The sequence below is a fragment of the Trematomus bernacchii genome, unplaced genomic scaffold (genome assembly GCF_902827165.1).
Source record: "Trematomus bernacchii unplaced genomic scaffold, fTreBer1.1, whole genome shotgun sequence".
Lineage (NCBI taxonomy): Eukaryota > Metazoa > Chordata > Actinopteri > Perciformes > Nototheniidae > Trematomus > Trematomus bernacchii.
In genome coordinates, this window is record NW_022987593.1 from 4,793,260 (window position 1) to 4,801,350 (window position 8,091).

An 8,091-nucleotide genomic window follows, 5' to 3' on the forward strand; every position below is an offset into this window, starting at 1 on the left:
TGCGCTGCAGCTGACCACGCCCCCCTGCAAAGGAGGGGGCCGAGTTACGAGCGTCATGTTACCATGCTGTTACCATGCCACGGCAACCTCTCATTCCCCTGATAGGTGGAGAGTTGGCCATATAGGCGGAGCTCCTCCGTCCTGACATCAGAGAAATGTTCAAATCTGTATCAGTCTGTATCAGATCCGTTGCAGCCCCGTTTTTAGAGATTTGGGTGTGGAGGAAAAGAGAGAGGGTTGTGTTTTCTGACACTTGGTGAGTTCCCTGGAACACCGGGGACACATATTCATGTATAAAAGACGTACAAAAGTGCATTTTGCATGATAGGTCCCCTTTAATAACATGCAGTTTTTCCCCTTTTCTACTTTGGTTAATATGAAGGTGAATTTGGCCAGCACCTCGGGAACATACACCTTCTGATATTCAAATAGCCACACTATTTTCTACCTTTTCTGGATCCATGTATGTGTATGGGACCTTCAGGGGCAAGTTTCTGATTTTGATGTTTGCACTTAACGCTTGAAGCATTCCTTGAAAGTGTTTTATCAGCTCGCAGGGATTCGTCTCGTTGAAATGGGCCTCTGGGTACTGGCCAAGAGGGACCTGATGACATCAATGACACATTGTTATACACAAGTACACTTTTTCCCACTAACATTCAAATGTTTATCAATCAAAGACTATGGGTAAGATATACTGCTGTGGTGGGAAGTGTACAAGATTTTCAGTAGCTAAAAGACGATATTTTGGTTTTAATCACATTTGAACAAAATGTACACAAATCATGATCTCTTAATCTTACGTAGTCAGACGATGATTTGCTGCGTAGCCACAAGGCGGCCATTGCGTTAGCTGTTACACCCTTGTTGGGTAATGTCTGCAGCATCGTGTCCTGATTTGTTTTTTCCCCTTTCTGGTTGGTGGAGGACGTTGCATTTTGTGAGGGACTGTTGGGCATCCAGCCACCATAGTCATACTGCAATAAATAAAAGATTGGCTGAAGACTGAATAATACTTTTTGAAGCCACACCATCCCACTTTGTTGGCCAGTGTGTCCACTACTTTTAGCCAACTAAACTACTTCAACAGCTATTCGCTGTATTGCCATGAAATTTTGATTGGAACCAACATCTGCACAGCCCAAAGGATCTTTATGACTTCTGTTGCGATTCAATTAAGTTCATATATTCATTGTCGACCTCAGGAATGGACGTGATACCTTTCATACCCAGCACCACCATTATATAAAATGTTTTAGTTGTCAAATACTTTGATTCATGACCTGCAGACCTAATGATATTCACATCAGTCTCAGCTTTACTCTGTATCTGTGCCTACAGTATAAGCTTACATTAAAAACTAAGATTTAGATCTTAGTAAAAATGATACCTTATGTATGTTAGCATCTGAAGCATATTTGAACCAACGTGCAGCCCTCCCAGACCTGCTAACATGGTCGTTTACTCTTTTTTAATGTCATGTAACTCTCTTTTCAAGTAAAGACAACTACATAAACCTCATTGACCCATTCCACACAAATACATAATAATTGTAGTATATTAAGAAGGCTTCACCTGTCCAGAGTTCACAGCTGAGTGCTGTCCTGAGCAGGTGAAGATCACCATGGTGACAAACTTCACCAACTCTTCCACGGTGGTGAATCTCTGTGGGATCCCTGCGAACCAGAGGGAAGGTAAATGCTTTACTAAAAGATGCCTAACAGTTTAAACAATCATAACATAATGGCACATCAATTTGCACATTGATTATGATGTATATTCTGCTATTCGTAAAGCTCACCACTGGATACTTTGGAAAGAAATCCATGCTTAAAAATGTCCGAAATCCATTTCTGCAGTTCAGAGTCTTTCTTGACCTCGGCATCATTGTTGTAGTAGAACTTGAGCATTCTTCCACAAACCTTTGGAAAATGTAGACATGTTTTTATAACACCTGCCTTGAGAATTCTACTTCTTTACACACTGTAGTTGAAAGACAACTAATGTCAACCTGTTTAGTGTCATGAGTTTATATAAATATATATGCCTACCAGCCCCTCTTGAATCGCACTAACACAATTATCTCTTTCTTTCAAGCAATACATAAACAGACATTTAAAAAGGGCAATTCATGGTTTTACGTTCTGTGACTTTTTCTTGATTGAAGTGGTAATGATGAAGATTATAACGAAAGCTAGAACCGACAGCAGGATTTTGGTTTTGATATTTCTAATATTAAGACACTACCTTTGGATGATACCCCAGAGCTCGAGTCCATCATCCCTGTAGTAGAAGTTGGGCACAGTCTGCAGGCCACGCTCAGTGATGTCCTCTGGTATGCAGAGGGAGCTGTAGGTCAATGAGGACAGTGATCGCTTCAGGAGTTTCATCATATCCTCCCCACCAGCCGCCTGCAAACTAGGAAACAATGTAAAAAAATGTAAGGAATATAGTAAGAGACAAATACTGTACATTTAAAAAGTAAAACATTGCTTAGGTAATGGTTTACTGATGGTGTGATTTTTCTTTCATACCTCGGTGTAAGTTCCATTCTTAGATATTAGTTGATTTCGAGCTAAGTAGTTGATTTCCAAGGTGTCCCATGTGTGAGCCAACAGCAGCTGAAGGACAGAGTGAACTGTCTTTAGTGAAATTATAATTATTTCAAATTAAGAAACGTTGTTGCTACTATACCATTTAGCTGTGTGTAATGCTTGAAATATATAGACACTACATCAATGTAATGAATTAAATTAGGAAGACACAAAAGCTCATCAACTAAAAAACCTTCAACAACAAAAACTGGCAACAATAAGTTTAGTTTTCTCTCTTCAGCTACCTTGTGCAGTGGATGCACCATGGGAATGTTGCGCATCAGAGACACCGTGAAGACTTCAGCCAGCAGATGTGTGCGCAGCAGGTGAACATTGAGTTGATGCAGGTTGAAATCTGCACTTCTCACGAAAATCTTGGCCATCAACCAGTCGTACTCAGAATCAGTAGGCAGGAAGATGGGATTGTCTTCTCCTGGAGTCTGCTTCAGCTGCAGGAGAAGGAAGGGGGTGTGGTTCAGAGCAGCAGCCCTACGTTCCTTGGTATTTTATGTTGTGGAAAGGAATTTGACCTGACTTGTGTTGGATTTCTTATTTTATGCAGGAATAACATTTACATTTTAAGAATTTACTATAGGTTTAATCTGCTTTTCAGCTAGATGCTCTCTTTATTTTTCACGTGAAATTCACATTTGCATTGAATCCCAGGTAACAGTAACACTGTTCAGTTTGTCACTGTCTAGTTCACCTAAGTGAAACTGAATATGGCTTTAAGTGGGAATGTTGACATGCTTCAGGGTCAGGCAATAGTGAATTAATGGACTTTTCTTGAATAGGGAATTCATAGCTGTCATCCAGACACCAGCTTGGTTGCTACTTAGTTTAATTGATAACTACTTTACTCAATAAACCGAATCTTAACGATTGACTATACCTGAGTGCTAATCTCACCTGAATAGCAAGTGGCATCAGCTTGTCATCGGGTGTTTGTGGAGCAGGACGAGGGGCAGCCGTCATGTACTGCTGCTTTTCTTTGATGATGTTAGCTTTCAGTCATCAGAAGCTTTGAAGTCACACAGGAATATGTTGCCTTTCTGTTTTCGAGAGGATAATACAGGATGATATTACACATACTAAATCAACATGTTATTTTGACATGCAATTGTTAATTCAACATGTCATTGGGCTTAAACACGTTTCTAATACTGAGAGTATCAAGACCACTCACCTTCATTTCCTCTGCCAAGGTATACGGACCTCTGGAGAAGACCATCTCATCCGTGACAGGAAAGTTTTTTGGGGCAGAGTTGAACAACGTCGGATCAACATGGGGTTGACACCATTTAGGAACTGGTAGCCAAAGAAAGCATCCTCTTCCAATGTTCCTCGGCATAGTATGGAAAAATGAAAGAGTTTAACTTAGTTGAGTTTCTAATTTTCTTTCTACAAAATCTTACTCTTCAACTATTATCAGCCTAACTACTCTGCATTTGAAATGTGTTACACTAAATTCAAAATCAGAGACACTGTTTTCTGGTTGTTTCAAAGTCACAGCTTTTCAGGAGCAAAGCTTAAAATCTGGAAACTTCTTCATGCCTGTCACATTTATTTTCAGTAAAAAAACTAATCTATTAGACCCAGAAGGTTTTTCTCAGCAATAAACTACAATTACCACCTCCTGGTTGCATGCAAATCAAGTCACATTTGACATCCATGTCTGTCCAAAATGTCATCACTCCATCATTACCTTCAGCAACGCTGGTATTGTTTACACTTTTGAGTCCACTCAATGTGACTGTTCTCATTGGTAAATATGCTATTGGAAACACCTACGGTGGGAACTACCACGCTGTTTTGAGTAGTTTTCCCGGAGTATTATATGTCTGGCTTTAAGGCGGTCTGTGGACAGATTTTTACACAGGTGTGTAGTTGAGCCCCAAATAAAGGTCAATAAATGGACTATGTCTGGGAAAGGAGACAAAAGTAGGGGGAGCGGGAAGCCCCCCACGCTTCTTCACGTCCCGTTCCAGATTTGGTGTTGCGGTTGGTGTTTTCAAAGTCTCTAGATTTATCCGGTGTTACATTTGTTTAATGTTTGTCATAACTGCGGAAGGTCCAAAGGCCTGTTCATAACTGCTTGCTGCTTTAATTTTTATCTTGCTTTTTATTTTGTGATTTTGTTTTATTTTATTATTTGTTTAGATTTTAAGTGAAATTGAAAAGTGTAATGTTATTTTTTTATTTGTATTCATCCAATATAAGTCTATTAAACTACCATTAAGTACCGTAATTTGTGTTGATCTGCAAGGGAACACTGTTTGATATCATCAATCTTAGTCCAGTCATCCACGGAATCAGCCACTCCCTCAAGTTTGAGCTCAATTAGCCTAAACAAAAAGGAAAGAGTAACTTTATATGAATCTTAAAGTCCTTTCAATAAACAGGTACATAAAGGATGGATATCTAATTTGAGGACTTTACCCTGTCCCTAGAGTGAAGGCAAGCTCTATGTCCTTGGTGTAGAGAAGGCGAGCGCAGAAGGCAGGGAAAAAAGGCTATCCGCCTTCATGCAATGGGGTAACCCTCCTGCATGATCATGCCAACTGGGAATAGGAAATAGGAGAAGGTATGAACTTAGATAGTCTCTAATCTAGGGTATGCATGCTTAATATACCTCACTATGTATTCAATATTGCAATTATGAAACTTATGCAAATGTTAACGCATTTTACTGACTCTGGCGGTTGCAAAATGTCATATCATTGTTATATTTATATATATTATATTGTAAGGGGTCTGGGCGCTCACCAATAGTCACTCTCTCGCTGTTTTATCTCCTGCTCCCGTATTGTTCTTGGAATGTGGATCTTACAGGCTGTCAGAGCTTAAAGAAAGAGATTAAACAAGGTTCAAAATGTGTGATTTATACAGTGTGGGCATGAATGTAATGAAGCCTTAAAGAGCAGATTGCAAATGTCTTCAGACAGGATGTCTGTCATAGCACATGACTACATGACTGCTGCCTGCAATTCATAGATTTTGGCCCCATCTGGTTGTAAGATTTGTAATGACAGTAGGAACGTTTTCTCTCTGGTCTGTTCCGATCATGTGATTTCTAGTTTAGGGATCAATCATGATTAGACTATATCTCAAGAAAATCACCATGTGGTCGGACGAATAGCTTCTCTCCACGTTATGAGCCTTTGCTGGTAAATTGGTTATTTCTTCTGTGTTTTGTGCAAATCGGCCTTTAAATTATTTTGAATTTATACTACTACATTGTGGTAATTGAATGAGCTAAGGTAAAAAACCCATGAGCTAAATGTAGCTTCATGTTGTGTGCATAGAGGCTCCTTATTTAATGAAAAATCATGTGTGCATGTAATTTGACTCTGTAAAAAAAAGCTAATTGTGATTCTGTATTTGTTTCAGTTATCTTTTTTGAGGAAAGAGACAGAATATACAAAATAAATCAGCAAAACCACATTAACGTTAACTTTGTGTTCAAAGATCTCTGAATCCTGTTGTTAGGTAGTGTGTGCGTAGATGGGACATGCATAAGGGATAAAATAATGTCATACTAAGACATTTCCCACAAACCTGTTCCCTCTCTGAAGCAGTGCACCTCGCTGTCATTGATCCAGCGGTAGATAGATGGGGAAGTTGTAGGTGTCTCCCTCAGGGGATTTCACTTCCACCTTTTTAGGAAACCCAATTGTCTTCAAAGAACAGGAAGCGCGGTTTTGTCCAGCTTGATCTGGATCAGCTTTCCAATGGAGACAGGGCAAGGTACTGTAAACTAGGACACCTGGAGTAATGACAGAAATGATTTGAGAACATTAATTGTTTGGCAATTTCTTTATATTGGTGGAAGCAGGACAGGTATCACATAACATATATTCACAAACCACCAGATATGACTTTATAACATCATAATTCAAGAAGAAAACTAAACCCGACTTATCAGAGAGTTATAACAAAGCCCGTCTCTATTTAAACATTGATTGTGATATAACAGACTTACTGCTCCTCTTATAAAGTTCCAGGTCCGAAGATAGTCCATCAGCAACTCGCGTTCACTATTCCCATCTGTTCCCACCAGCTCAATGTAGACATTGTTTAAAGTCCCAGCATAGTCGATATTGGCAGTGAATACTGTCACTTCAAAATCAACCATTTTCCCACTGGAGAGAGGAAGAATCCTGTAAGGGAGACAATAATAAAGATGTTGCTCAGCCTAGTTGGGTTGACTGTGACTAGATAAACCTGAATGCAAAAATAATAACAATATTTACACTGGAAAGCAAAAGACAAACCTGACGGCAGAACATTTGGATTAATACTGGTAATACAATGAAAATGGCATTTGCAAAAAAGATAATATGACAATACTACTATTTTTTGTCAATTGTCACTTATTTATAAGTCTAATCTTTGCTAAAAGAAAAAGATCATATAGCATCTCTGTTACCTGTTAGACCAAGAATCCTTTGGTGAATGGCTCATGTCTGCCGATTCCTCTTTTTATATGTGTGTGTCCACTCCTTAGCGATAGAAATGGTTGGCTATGGTGGTGGAATGTTGGATACTTTCTACATACAAGGATGTAAGCCTACATTTTTCTCTTGGTTTTCTCTTTGTCCATGGGGGAGGGATCTACTTTACTTTCCAGAGCCAAAAGAATGAAGATATGTTTTGCATAAAGCCGACTTCCTGGTAGAAATCTGTTGTGTGCTCACCTGCTGTACACTTTGCCCTAACATCAAAGGTTACACACACACACACACACACACACACACACAGACACACACACAACACACACACACACACACACACACACACAGCACACACACACACACACACACACACACACACACACACAACACACACACCACACACACACACACACACAAAAGATATATATATACACATACACACACACAATATATATATATATATACAGTAAATATTCTAAAATGTTTTATATTATTATATTATAGATAGATAATATAACTTTCCAGCTTTTATCCCTAGCTTCTCATGTTCCTCTCTGCCTTCTGCTGTTTGTCAACCACAACGATACGTTTATTTTATCTTGACCATGTATTGTTGGATACTTTATACCTGTATGGGGAAAGTCCTGTTAGAAAAGTGCTTCCTCATTACGATCTCTATTTTATTAATGACTTTACGTATCTTGTGTATCACAAGATGTTTATTGGTCGTGGGTTCCTGCATATTTAACTTGACAAAAACGTGGTTTTAGCATCTAGGAGTTTAAGACCTCATTGTCCGTATATGTGTTATCTGTATGTCTAAGAAACTAAGGATATCCATACATATTTGACCTTGTACAACAATACCGGACATGGGTGAAAAGAAGGTTAAGTAGTAATGAAATTATTTGCTAAGATGCTACACAAAAGGAATGCCAGCTTGGCAAAGACAAAGCAACTATTCCAAAAAAAATACACAAATCATGCGACTGTGTCTCAGGAGGTAGATGGTCTTCCAATTTGAAAGACCTGTCGTTCCATGT

General features: G+C 39.0%; 1 pseudogene; it reads right to left on the reverse strand.

Annotated features, from left to right (window-relative positions):
* Nucleotides 1-248: 248 nt before the first annotated feature.
* Nucleotides 249-7,163, reverse strand: LOC117482293 (annotated as a pseudogene).
* Between the last annotated feature and the right edge of the window lie 928 nt (nucleotides 7,164-8,091).